The sequence below is a fragment of the Pristiophorus japonicus genome, unplaced genomic scaffold (genome assembly GCF_044704955.1).
Source record: "Pristiophorus japonicus isolate sPriJap1 unplaced genomic scaffold, sPriJap1.hap1 HAP1_SCAFFOLD_58, whole genome shotgun sequence".
In the NCBI taxonomy this organism is placed as follows: domain Eukaryota; kingdom Metazoa; phylum Chordata; class Chondrichthyes; family Pristiophoridae; genus Pristiophorus; species Pristiophorus japonicus.
Genome location: NW_027254488.1, coordinates 159,469 through 172,140, shown reverse-complemented (window position 1 = coordinate 172,140; position 12,672 = coordinate 159,469). Strand labels below are relative to the sequence as shown.

Below are 12,672 nucleotides of genomic sequence, written 5' to 3'. Positions count from 1 at the left end.
AGTATATCTTCCTGTCTGTACGGATAAGTTCACCTCAATTGGGATAAGCATACATTCAGCGTCAATCTCCACCTCTGCCCTGAATATGTGTGTGTCCTGTTTCTCCAGAGCTGAAAAGATGAGAGAAGCTGCTTTTTGAATTCGTCCCTTGGCTGCCGAATTCAAAGCATACAGGAAATCAATCCGGGCTGGTAAAGCTGCCTGGTCTGATTAAAAGGCGGTTGCACCCTGTATTGTAAGCATGTTCTCGTCTTCTGGCCTCAACATTAGTTTCAACGTATCGGATGATAAGCACCGCTCCCATTGTCTGGAAATGGTTCTGCTATTCCCACTAACACCTCCTCTGGACCATCCTTTGTTACGTTATTGCCCGATTACCACCCACTTTGCCTTTCTCCATTGTGCCATGTATTATTTCATCACTCCTTCGTTCCGCTGTATCACAAATGTTCCCATTTGACATTTCTCGCTGCGTATTTTTTCCAGGCGCTATTTTTGTTGAAAACATATGTAATCTTTAACTTTTTCCTGAAATATCGGAATTATTATCCGACAGAACGTGAAACCGGATTCTTCCTCCACAAAATCTGCACGACCTGCCGAGTTTTACATATTTATCTGTTTTTATTCATTCTATTTCCGTGTCCCTTTTAAGGGGATTTGCTGTCTGTCCGAGATCATTCTCTGTCTCTGTAAAATGGTGTGCTATCAGACCCTCATCATTCTGTGTCTGTTTCAAAGGGATGTGCTGTCTGTCCCGGATTTCCAATTTGAAATTTCAAAACCTGCCTTTGGAGGTTAAGGAATATTAGTTTGTTTGTGTGTTTCAGACTGGGCTGGTTTTATGTCCCTCCCTCCCTCCTTGTCTATCACCTGTGGCTTCAATAACAGTCTCTGCGCCGCGTGGTCCTGAGCCCCACTGCACAATTGCCTTCAGGGATGATCGAAATCTCTCTTTATTCTTTTAAAAGGGAACTGCTGTCAGTCAAGGGTGATTCTGCATCTGGGTAAAAGGGATGTCCGTGCGATCCCGGATCATTCTGTGTCTGTTTAAAAGGGCTGGTTGTCAGTTCCTTTTCATAATCTTTCCCTTTAAAACGGATTTTCTCAGAAACCCGGGTCATCCTGTATTGTTTGAGAAGGAGTATGATTTCAGCTGCAATGACCGAATTGTTAAACTATAGTGTTCCAATTTACATTGGGGTTGCCTGCGCCGGTGCGCACCCAGATCGCAGTGCATCTGTTAATTCACTCGAAATATGCTCATCTTTTCCTAAATCCACTCCTTGATATTGCAGTTGCCCCGAATTTGCTCGCAATATATACAACAACACAATGAATGGTGCTGGCAGCGGCCGCGTTGCCTAATGGATAAGGCGTCTGACTTCGATTACAACCGCAAAGTTATCAGAAGATTGCAGGTGCGAGTCCTGCCGCGGTCAACTTAGCTCGCTACGTGAAATTTTATATTCTTTGTTGTGATTCTGCCGAGAAACCAACCATCTCTTCCAGTCACTCACCTGAAGTGAAGGAAGGCTGTTTGCTCAAAGAATCTCATTGCAGGTTTTCATCATTGTCGATATGCATGCACGGGCAGAGCAAGCTGTGAAGTGGACTTTTTTGCACCTTATTTCTGTTTGGATACAAAAAGCAGGAGATTGAATGGCTGACGATGTCTTATAGCAGAGACGAGGTGGCTGAGAGGTTAAGGCGATGGACTGCTAATCCATTGTGCTCTGCACGCATGGGTTCGAGTCCCATTCTCGTCGTCGTTGGCTTGCAGATTAACCACTTTTTGACATTCACATTTAACCTCATCGCCAAATTCCCCTTTTACTTACAGGGATGCTGTACTTTCCTCATGTCACGTCTCAAATTAATAATATATTCGTCAAAAGGAGAACAGTTGCAGTACAATGGCGAGGGGCACTAATTAGATAGGTATCTGAGAGACAGCACATGAACGATGGGCCATAATATCATTTCTCACCACCGTCAGAATCTGAGAGCTGCGCTTTTCACTGTCGGCGGCTCGTTGGTCCACGGTTATGATTCTCCCTTCGGATTGATCACATTTGAAATGCGAGAGGTCACGGGCCAAATCCCGGACGAACCCCGCCATGTTTTACTCAAAGTTCCGCTTCTAACAGCCGCTCGACATGTGAGAAAACAGACGTATTTCACGTTAAAACGTGTGATTTTACGCCGATGTTCCCTTAGCATCCAAATCGCAGAGCAAAGTGAAACCCGCCAAACTGAGTAAAGTTAAAATATCTCAGAGGTACTCGGCTCTGTGACTCGTTGGATAACCTAAAGCCTTGTTTGGTTCCGGCCGATACTTGATCAGTATATCTTCCTGTCTGTACGGATAAGTTCACCTCAATTGGGATAAGCATACATTCAGCGTCAATCTCCACCTCTGCCCTGAACATGTGTGCGTCCTGTGTCTCTAGAGCTGAAAAGATGAGAGAAGCTGCTTTTTGAATTCGTCCCTTTGCTGCCGAATTCAAAGCATACAGGAAATCAATCCGGGCTGGCAAAGCTGCCTGGTCTGATTAAAAGGCGGTGATCCCCTATATTGTAGGCATGTTCTCGTCTTCTGGCCTCAACATTAGGTTCAACGTATCGGATGATAAGCACCGCTCCCATTGTCTGGTAATGGTTCTGCTATTCCCACTAACACTTCCTCTGGCCCATCCTTTGTTACGTTATTGCCCGATTACCACCCACTTTGCCTTTCTCCATTGTGCCATGTATTATTTCATCACTCCTTCGTTCCGCTGTATCACAAAAGTTCCCATTTGACATTTCTCGCTGCGTATTTTTTCCAGGCGCTATTTTTGTTGAAAACATCTGTAATCTTTAACTTTTTCCTGAAATATCGGAATTATTATCCGACAGAACGTGAAACCGGATTCTTCCTCCACAAAATCTGCACGACCTGCCGAGTTTTAAATATTTATCTGTTTTTATTCATTCTATTTCCGTGTCCCTTTTAAGGGGATTTGCTGTCTGTCTGAGATCATTCTCTGTCTCTGTAAAATGGTGTGCTATCAGACCCTCATCATTCTGTGTCTGTTTCAAAGGGATGTGCTGTCTGTCCCGGATTTCCAATTTGAAATTTCAAAACCTGCCTTTGGAGGTTAAGGAATATTAGTTTGTTTGTGTGTTTCAGACTGGCTGGTTTTACGTCCCTCCCTCCCTCCTTGTCTATCACCTGTGGCTTCAATAACAGTCTCTGCGCCGCGTGGTCCTGAGCCCCACTGCACAATTGCCTTCAGGGATGATCGAAATCTCACTTTATTCTTTTAAAAGGGAACTGCTGTCAGTCAAGGGTGATTCTGCATCTGGGTAAAAGGGATGTCCGTGCAATCCCGGATCATTCTGTGTCTGTTTAAATGGGCTGGTTGTCAGTTCCTTTTCATAATCTTTCCCTTTAAAACGGATTTTCTCAGAAACCCGGGTCATCCTGTATTGTTTGAGAAGGAGTATGATTTCAGCTGCAATGACCGAATTGTTAAACTATAGTGTTCCAATTTACATTGGGGTTGCCTGCGCCGGTGCGCACCCAGATCGCAGTGCATCTGTTCATTCACTCGAAATATGCTCATCTTTTCCTAAATCCACTCCTTGATATTGCAGTTGCCCCGAATTTGCTCGCAATATATACAACAACACAATGAATGGTGCTGGCAGCGGCCGCGTGGCCTAATGGATAAGGCCTCTGAATTCGATTATAACCGCAAAGATATCAGAAGATTGCAGGTGCGAGTCCTGCCGCGGTCAACTTAGCTCGCTACGTGAAATTTTATATTCTTTGTTGTGATTCTGCCGAGAAACCAACCATCTCTTCCAGTCACTCACCTGAAGTGAAGGAAGGCTATTTGCTCAAAGAATCTCATTGCAAGTTTTCATCATTGTCGATATGCATGCACGGGCAGAGCAAGCTGTGAAGTGGTCTTTTTTGCACCTTATTTCTGTTTGGATACAAAAAGCAGGAGATTGAATGGCTGACAATGTCTTACAGCAGAGACGAGGTGGCTGAGAGGTTAAGGCGATGGACTGCTAATCCATTGTGCTCTGCACGCATGGGTTCGAGTCCCATTCTCGTCGTCGTTGGCTTGCAGCTTAACCACTTTTTGACATTCACATTTAACCTCATCGCCAAATTCCCCTTTTACTTACAGGGATGCTGTACTTTCCTCATGTCACGTCTCAAATTAATAATATATTCGTCAAAAGGAGAACAGTTGCAGTACAATGGCGAGGGGCACTAATTAGATAGGTATCTGAGAGACAGCACATGAACGATGGGCCATAATATCATTTCTCACCACCGTCAGAATCTGAGAGCTGCGCTTTTCACTGTCGGCGGCTCGTTGGTCCACGGTTATGATTCTCCCTTCGGATTGATCACATTTGAAATGCGAGAGGTCACGGGCCAAATCCCGGACGAACCCCGCCATGTTTTACTCAAAGTTCCGCTTCTAACAGCCGCTCGACATGTGAGAAAACAGACGTATTTCACGTTAAAACGTGTGATTTTACGCCGATGTTCCCTTAGCATCCAAATCGCAGAGCAAAGTGAAACCCGCCAAACTGAGTAAAGTTAAAATATCTCAGAGGTACTCGGCTCTGTGACTCGTTGGATAACCTAAAGCCTTGTTTGGTTCCGGCCGATACTTGATCAGTATATCTTCCTGTCTGTACGGATAAGTTCACCTCAATTGGGATAAGCATACATTCAGCGTCAATCTCCACCTCTGCCCTGAACATGTGTGCGTCCTGTGTCTCTAGAGCTGAAAAGATGAGAGAAGCTGCTTTTTGAATTCGTCCCTTTGCTGCCGAATTCAAAGCATACAGGAAATCAATCCGGGCTGGCAAAGCTGCCTGGTCTGATTAAAAGTCGGTGATCCCCTATATTGTAGGCATGTTCTCGTCTTCTGGCCTCAACATTAGGTTCAACGTATCGGATGATAAGCACCGCTCCCATTGTCTGGTAATGGTTCTGCTATTCCCACTAATACTTCCTCTGGCCCATCCTTTGTTACGTTATTGCCCGATTACCACCCACTTTGCCTTTCTCCATTGTGCCATGTATTATTTCATCACTCCTTCGTTCCGCTGTATCACAAAAGTTCCCATTTGACATTTCTCGCTGCGTATTTTTTCCAGGCGCTATTTTTGTTGAAAACATCTGTAATCTTTAACTTTTTCCTGAAATATCGGAATTATTATCCGACAGAACGTGAAACCGGATTCTTCCTCCACAAAATCTGCACGACCTGCCGAGTTTTAAATATTTATCTGTTTTTATTCATTCTATTTCCGTGTCCCTTTTAAGGGGATTTGCTGTCTGTCTGAGATCATTCTCTGTCTCTGTAAAATGGTGTGCTATCAGACCCTCATCATTCTGTGTCTGTTTCAAAGGGATGTGCTGTCTGTCCCGGATTTCCAATTTGAAATTTCAAAACCTGCCTTTGGAGGTTAAGGAATATTAGTTTGTTTGTGTGTTTCAGACTGGCTGGTTTTACGTCCCTCCCTCCCTCCCTCCCTCCTTGTCTATCACCTGTGGCTTCAATAACAGTCTCTGCGCAGGCGTGGTCCTGAGCCCCACTGCACAATTGCCTTCAGGGATGATCGAAATCTCACTTTATTCTTTTAAAAGGGAACTGCTGTCAGTCAAGGGTGATTCTGCATCTGGGTAAAAGGGATGTCCGTGCAATCCCGGATCATTCTGTGTCTGTTTAAATGGGCTGGTTGTCAGTTCCTTTTCATAATCTTTCCCTTTAAAACGGATTTTCTCAGAAACCCGGGTCATCCTGTATTGTTTGAGAAGGAGTATGATTTCAGCTGCAATGACCGAATTGTTAAACTATAGTGTTCCAATTTACATTGGGGTTGCCTGCGCCGGTGCGCACCCAGATCGCAGTGCATCTGTTCATTCACTCGAAATATGCTCATCTTTTCCTAAATCCACTCCTTGATATTGCAGTTGCCCCGAATTTGCTCGCAATATATACAACAACACAATGAATGGTGCTGGCAGCGGCCGCGTGGCCTAATGGATAAGGCCTCTGAATTCGATTACAACCGCAAAGTTATCAGAAGATTGCAGGTGCGAGTCCTGCCGCGGTCAACTTAGCTCGCTACGTGAAATTTTATATTCTTTGTTGTGATTCTGCCGAGAAACCAACCATCTCTTCCAGTCACTCACCTGAAGTGAAGGAAGGCTATTTGCTCAAAGAATCTCATTGCAAGTTTTCATCATTGTCGATATGCATGCACGGGCAGAGCAAGCTGTGAAGTGGTCTTTTTTGCACCTTATTTCTGTTTGGATACAAAAAGCAGGAGATTGAATGGCTGACAATGTCTTACAGCAGAGACGAGGTGGCTGAGAGGTTAAGGCGATGGACTGCTAATCCATTGTGCTCTGCACGCATGGGTTCGAGTCCCATTCTCGTCGTCGTTGGCTTGCAGCTTAACCACTTTTTGACATTCACATTTAACCTCATCGCCAAATTCCCCTTTTACTTACAGGGATGCTGTACTTTCCTCATGTCACGTCTCAAATTAATAATATATTCGTCAAAAGGAGAACAGTTGCAGTACAATGGCGAGGGGCACTAATTAGATAGGTATCTGAGAGACAGCACATGAACGATGGGCCATAATATCATTTCTCACCACCGTCAGAATCTGAGAGCTGCGCTTTTCACTGTCGGCGGCTCGTTGGTCCACGGTTATGATTCTCCCTTCGGATTGATCACATTTGAAATGCGAGAGGTCACGGGCCAAATCCCGGACGAACCCCGCCATGTTTTACTCAAAGTTCCGCTTCTAACAGCCGCTCGACATGTGAGAAAACAGACGTATTTCACGTTAAAACGTGTGATTTTACGCCGATGTTCCCTTAGCATCCAAATCGCAGAGCAAAGTGAAACCCGCCAAACTGAGTAAAGTTAAAATATCTCAGAGGTACTCGGCTCTGTGACTCGTTGGATAACCTAAAGCCTTGTTTGGTTCCGGCCGATACTTGATCAGTATATCTTCCTGTCTGTACGGATAAGTTCACCTCAATTGGGATAAGCATACATTCAGCGTCAATCTCCACCTCTGCCCTGAACATGTGTGCGTCCTGTGTCTCTAGAGCTGAAAAGATGAGAGAAGCTGCTTTTTGAATTCGTCCCTTTGCTGCCGAATTCAAAGCATACAGGAAATCAATCCGGGCTGGCAAAGCTGCCTGGTCTGATTAAAAGTCGGTGATCCCCTATATTGTAGGCATGTTCTCGTCTTCTGGCCTCAACATTAGGTTCAACGTATCGGATGATAAGCACCGCTCCCATTGTCTGGTAATGGTTCTGCTATTCCCACTAACACTTCCTCTGGCCCATCCTTTGTTACGTTATTGCCCGATTACCACCCACTTTGCCTTTCTCCATTGTGCCATGTATTATTTCATCACTCCTTCGTTCCGCTGTATCACAAAAGTTCCCATTTGACATTTCTCGCTGCGTATTTTTTCCAGGCGCTATTTTTGTTGAAAACATCTGTAATCTTTAACTTTTTCCTGAAATATCGGAATTATTATCCGACAGAACGTGAAACCGGATTCTTCCTCCACAAAATCTGCACGACCTGCCGAGTTTTAAATATTTATCTGTTTTTATTCATTCTATTTCCGTGTCCCTTTTAAGGGGATTTGCTGTCTGTCTGAGATCATTCTCTGTCTCTGTAAAATGGTGTGCTATCAGACCCTCATCATTCTGTGTCTGTTTCAAAGGGATGTGCTGTCTGTCCCGGATTTCCAATTTGAAATTTCAAAACCTGCCTTTGGAGTTTAAGGAATATTAGTTTGTTTGTGTGTTTCAGACTGGGCTGGTTTTACGTCCCTCCCTCCCTCCTTGTCTATCACCTATGGCTTCAATAACAGTCTCTGAGCCGCGTGGTCCTGAGCCCCACTGCACAATTGCCTTCAGGGATGATCGAAATCTCACTTTATTCTATTAAAAGGGAACTGCTGTCAGTCAAGGGTGATTCTGCATCTGGGTAAAAGGGATGTCCGTGCAATCCCGGATCATTCTGTGTCTGTTTAAAAGGGCTGGTTGTCAGTTCCTTTTCATAATCTTTCCCTTTAAAACGGATTTTCTGAGAAACCCGGGTCATCCTGTATTGTTTGAGAAGGAGTATGATTTCAGCTGCAATGACCGAATTGTTAAACTATAGTGTTACAATTTACATTGGGGTTGCCTGCGCCGGTGCGCACCCAGATCGCAGTGCATCTGTTCATTCACTCGAAATATGCTCATCTTTTCCTAAATCCACTCCTTGATATTGCAGTTGCCCCGAATTTGCTCGCAATATATACAACAACACAATGAATGGTGCTGGCAGCGGCCGCGTGGCCTAATGGATAAGGCGTCTGACTTCGATTACAACCGTAAAGTTATCAGAAGATTGTAGGTGCGAGTCCTGCCGCGGTCAACTTAGCTCGCTCCGTGAAATTTTATATTCTTTGTTGTGATTCTGCCGAGAAACCAACCATCTCTTCCAGTCACTCACCTGAAGTGAAGGAAGGCTGTTTGCTCAAAGAATCTCATTGCAAGTTTTCATCATTGTCGATATGCATGCACGGGCAGAGCAAGCTGTGAAGTGGACTTTTTTGCACCTTATTTCTGTTTGGATACAAAAAGCAGGAGATTGAAGGGCTGACGATGTCCTATAGCAGAGACGAGGTGGCTGAGAGGTTAAGGCGATGGACTGCTAATCCATTGTGCTCTGCACGCATGGGTTCGAGTCCCATTCTCGTCGTCGTTGGCTTGCAGCTTAACCACTTTTTGACATTCACATTTAACCTCATCGCCAAATTCCCCTTTTACTTACAGGGATGCTGTACGTTCCTCATGTCACGTCTCAAATTAATAATATATTCGTCAAAAGGAGAACAGTTGCAGTACAATGGCGAGGGGCACTAATTAGATAGGTATCTGAGAGACAGCACATGAACGATGGGCCATAATATCATTTCTCACCACCGTCAGAATCTGAGAGCTGCGCTTTTCACTGTCGGCGGCTCGTTGGTCCACGGTTATGATTCTCCCTTCGGATTGATCACATTTGAAATGCGAGAGGTCACGGGCCAAATCCCGGACGAACCCCGCCATGTTTTACTCAAAGTTCCGCTTCTAACAGCCGCTCGACATGTGAGAAAACAGACGTATTTCACGTTAAAACGTGTGATTTTACGCCGATGTTCCCTTAGCATCCAAATCCCAGAGCAAAGTGAAACCCGCCAAACTGAGTAAAGTTAAAATATCTCAGAGGTACTCGGCTCTGTGACTCGTTGGATAACCTAAAGCCTTGTTTGGTTCCGGCCGATACTTGATCAGTATATCTTCCTGTCTGTACGGATAAGTTCACCTCAATTGGGATAAGCATACATTCAGCGTCAATCTCCTCCTCTGCCCTGAATATGTGTGCGTCCTGTTGCTCTAGAGCTGAAAAGATGAGAGAAGCTGCTTTTTGAATTCGTCCCTTGGCTGCCGAATTCAAAGCATACAGGAAATCAATCCGGGCTGGTAAAGCTGCCTGGTCTGATTAAAAGGCGGTGACACCCTGTATTGTAAGCATGTTCTCGTCTTCTGGCCTCAACATTAGGTTCAACGTATCGGATGATAAGCACCGCTCCCATTGTCTAGTAATGGTTCTGCTATTCCCACTAACACCTCCTCTGGACCATCCTTTGTTACGTTATTGCCCGATTACCACCCACTTTGCCTTTCTCCATTGTGCCATGTATTATTTCATCACTCCTTCGTTCCGCTGTATCACAAATGTTCCCATTTGACATTTCTCGCTGCGTATTTTTTCCAGGCGCTATTTTTGTTGAAAACATATGTAATCTTTAACTTTTTCCTGAAATATCGGAATTATTATCCGACAGAACGTGAAACCGGATTCTTCCTCCACAAAATCTGCACGACCTGCCGAGTTTTACATATTTATCTGTTTTTATTCATTCTATTTCCGTGTCCCTTTTAAGGGGATTTGCTGTCTGTCCGAGAACATTCTCTGTCTCTGTAAAATGGTGTGCTATCAGACCCTCATCATTCTGTGTCTGTTTCAAAGGGATGTGCTGTCTGTCCCGGATTTCCAATTTGAAATTTCAAAACCTGCCTTTGGAGGTTAAGGAATATTAGTTTGTTTGTGTGTTTCAGACTGGGCTGGTTTTACGTCCCTCGCTCCCTGTCCATCACCTGTGGCTTCAATAACAGTCTCTACGCCGCGTGGTCCTGAGCCCCACTGCACAATTGCCTTCAGGGATGATCGAAATCTCACTTTATTCTTTTAAAAGTGAACTGCTGTCAGTCAAGGGTCATTCTGCATCTGGGTAAAAGGGATGTCCTTGCAATCCCGGATCATTCTGTGTCTGTTTAAATGGGCTGGTTGTCAGTTCCGGTTCATAATCTTTCTCTTTAAAACGGATTTTCTCATAAACCCGGCTCATCCTGTATTGTTTGAGAAGGAGTATGATTTCAGCTGCAACGACCGAATTGTTAAACTATAGTGTTCCAATTTACATTGGGGTTGCCTGCGCCGGTGCGCACCCAGATCGCAGTGCATCTGTTCATTCACTCGAAATATGCTCATCTTTTCCTAAATCCAGTCCTTGATATTGCAGTTGCCCCGAATTTGCTCGCAATATATACAACAACACAATGAACGGTGCTGGCAGCGGACGCGTGGCCTAATGGATAAGGCGTCTGACTTCGATTACAACCGGAAAGTTATCTGAAGATTGCAGGTTCGAGTCCTGCCGCGGTCAACCTAGCTCGCTACGTGAAATTTTATATTCTTTGTTGTGATTCTGCCGAGAAATCAACCATCTCTTCCAGTCACTCACCTGAAGTGAAGGAAGGCTGTTTGCTCAAAGAATCTCATTGCAAGTTTTCATCATTGTCGATATGCATGCACGGGCAGAGCAAGCTGTGAAGTGGACTTTTTTGCACCTTATTTCTGTTTGGATACAAAAAGCAGGAGATTGAATGGCTGACGATGTCTTACAGCAGAGACGATGTGGCTGAGAGGTTAAGGCGATGGACTGCTAATCCATTGTGCTCTGCACGCATGGGTTCGAGTCCCATTCTCGTCGTCGTTGGCTTGCAGCTTAACCACTTTTTGACATTCACATTTAACCTCATCGCCAAATTCCCCTTTTACTTACAGGGATGCTGTACTTTCCTCATGTCACGTCTCAAATTAATAATATATTCGTCAAAAGGAGAACAGTTGCAGTACAATGGCGAGGGGCACTAATTAGATAGGTATCTGAGAGACAGCACATGAACGATGGGCCATAATATCATTTCTCACCACCGTCAGAATCTGAGAGCTGCGCTTTTCACTGTCGGCGGCTCGTTGGTCCACGGTTATGATTCTCCCTTCGGATTGATCACATTTGAAATGCGGGAGGTCACGGGCCAAATCCCGGACGAACCCCGCCATGTTTTACTCAAAGTTCCGCTTCTAACAGCCGCTCGACATGTGAGAAAACAGACGTATTTCACGTTAAAACGTGTGATTTTACGCCGATGTTCCCTTAGCATCCAAATCACAGAGCAAAGTGAATCCCGCCAAACTGAGTAAAGTTAAAATATCTCAGAGGTACTCGGCTCTGTGACTCGTTGGATAACCTAAAGCCTTGTTTGGTTCCGGCCGATACTTGATCAGTATATCTTCCTGTCAGTCCGGATAATTCACCTCAATTGGGATAAGCATACATTCAGCGTCAATCTCCACCTCTGCCCTGAATATGTGTGCGTCCTGTTGCTCTAGAGCTGAAAAGATGAGAGAAGCTGCTTTTTGAATTCGTCCCTTGGCTGCCGAATTCAAAGCATACAGGAAATCAATCCGGGCTGGTAAAGCTGCCTGGTCTGATTAAAAGGCGGTGACACCCTGTATTGTAAGCATGTTCTCGTCTTCTGGCCTCAACATTAGGTTCAACGTATCGGATGATAAGCACCGCTCCCATTGTCTGGTAATGGTTCTGCTATTCCCACTAACACCTCCTCTGGACCATCCTTTGTTACGTTATTGCCCGATTACCACCCACTTTGCCTTTCTCCATTGTGCCATGTATTATTTCATCACTCCTTCGTTCCGCTGTATCACAAATGTTCCCATTTGACATTTCTCGCTGCGTATTTTTTCCAGGCGCTATTTTTGTTGAAAACATATGTAATCTTTAACTTTTTCCTGAAATATCGGAATTATTATCCGACAGAACGTGAAACCGGATTCTTCCTCCACAAAATCTGCACGACCTGCCGAGTTTTACATATTTATCTGTTTTTATTCATTCTATTTCCGTGTCCCTTTTAAGGGGATTTGCTGTCTGTCCGAGAACATTCTCTGTCTCTGTAAAATGGTGTGCTATCAGACCCTCATCATTCTGTGTCTGTTTCAAAGGGATGTGCTGTCTGTCCCGGATTTCCAATTTGAAATTTCAAAACCTGCCTTTGGAGGTTAAGGAATATTAGTTTGTTTGTGTATTTCAGACTGGGCTGGTTTTACGTCCCTCGCTCCCTGTCCATCACCTGTGGCTTCAATAACAGTCTCTACGCCGCGTGGTCCTGAGCCCCACTGCACAATTGCCTTCAGGGATGATCGAAA

General features: G+C 44.7%; 7 non-coding genes across 7 annotated transcripts; all 7 read left to right on the top strand.

The window, feature by feature from the left end:
* Positions 1–1,687: 1,687 nt before the first annotated feature.
* trnas-gcu (transfer RNA serine (anticodon GCU)) lies at positions 1,688–1,769 on the top strand. The gene has a single exon. It is a non-coding gene; the product is annotated as a tRNA-Ser (tRNA).
* A 2,262-nt stretch (positions 1,770–4,031) lies between these two features.
* On the top strand, positions 4,032–4,113 carry trnas-gcu (transfer RNA serine (anticodon GCU)). The gene has a single exon. It is a non-coding gene; the product is annotated as a tRNA-Ser (tRNA).
* Positions 4,114–6,384: 2,271 nt separating this feature from the next.
* On the top strand, positions 6,385–6,466 carry trnas-gcu (transfer RNA serine (anticodon GCU)). Its single transcript has one exon. It is a non-coding gene; the product is annotated as a tRNA-Ser (tRNA).
* A 1,929-nt stretch (positions 6,467–8,395) lies between these two features.
* On the top strand, positions 8,396–8,484 carry trnar-ucg (transfer RNA arginine (anticodon UCG)). Its single transcript is given in 2 exon segments — positions 8,396–8,432; positions 8,449–8,484. It is a non-coding gene; the product is annotated as a tRNA-Arg (tRNA).
* A 245-nt stretch (positions 8,485–8,729) lies between these two features.
* On the top strand, positions 8,730–8,811 carry trnas-gcu (transfer RNA serine (anticodon GCU)). Its single transcript has one exon. It is a non-coding gene; the product is annotated as a tRNA-Ser (tRNA).
* A 1,925-nt stretch (positions 8,812–10,736) lies between these two features.
* trnar-ucg (transfer RNA arginine (anticodon UCG)) lies at positions 10,737–10,825 on the top strand. The gene is given in 2 exon segments: positions 10,737–10,773; positions 10,790–10,825. It is a non-coding gene; the product is annotated as a tRNA-Arg (tRNA).
* A 245-nt stretch (positions 10,826–11,070) lies between these two features.
* Positions 11,071–11,155, top strand: trnas-gcu (transfer RNA serine (anticodon GCU)). Its single transcript has one exon. It is a non-coding gene; the product is annotated as a tRNA-Ser (tRNA).
* The last annotated feature ends 1,517 nt before the right edge of the window (positions 11,156–12,672 follow it).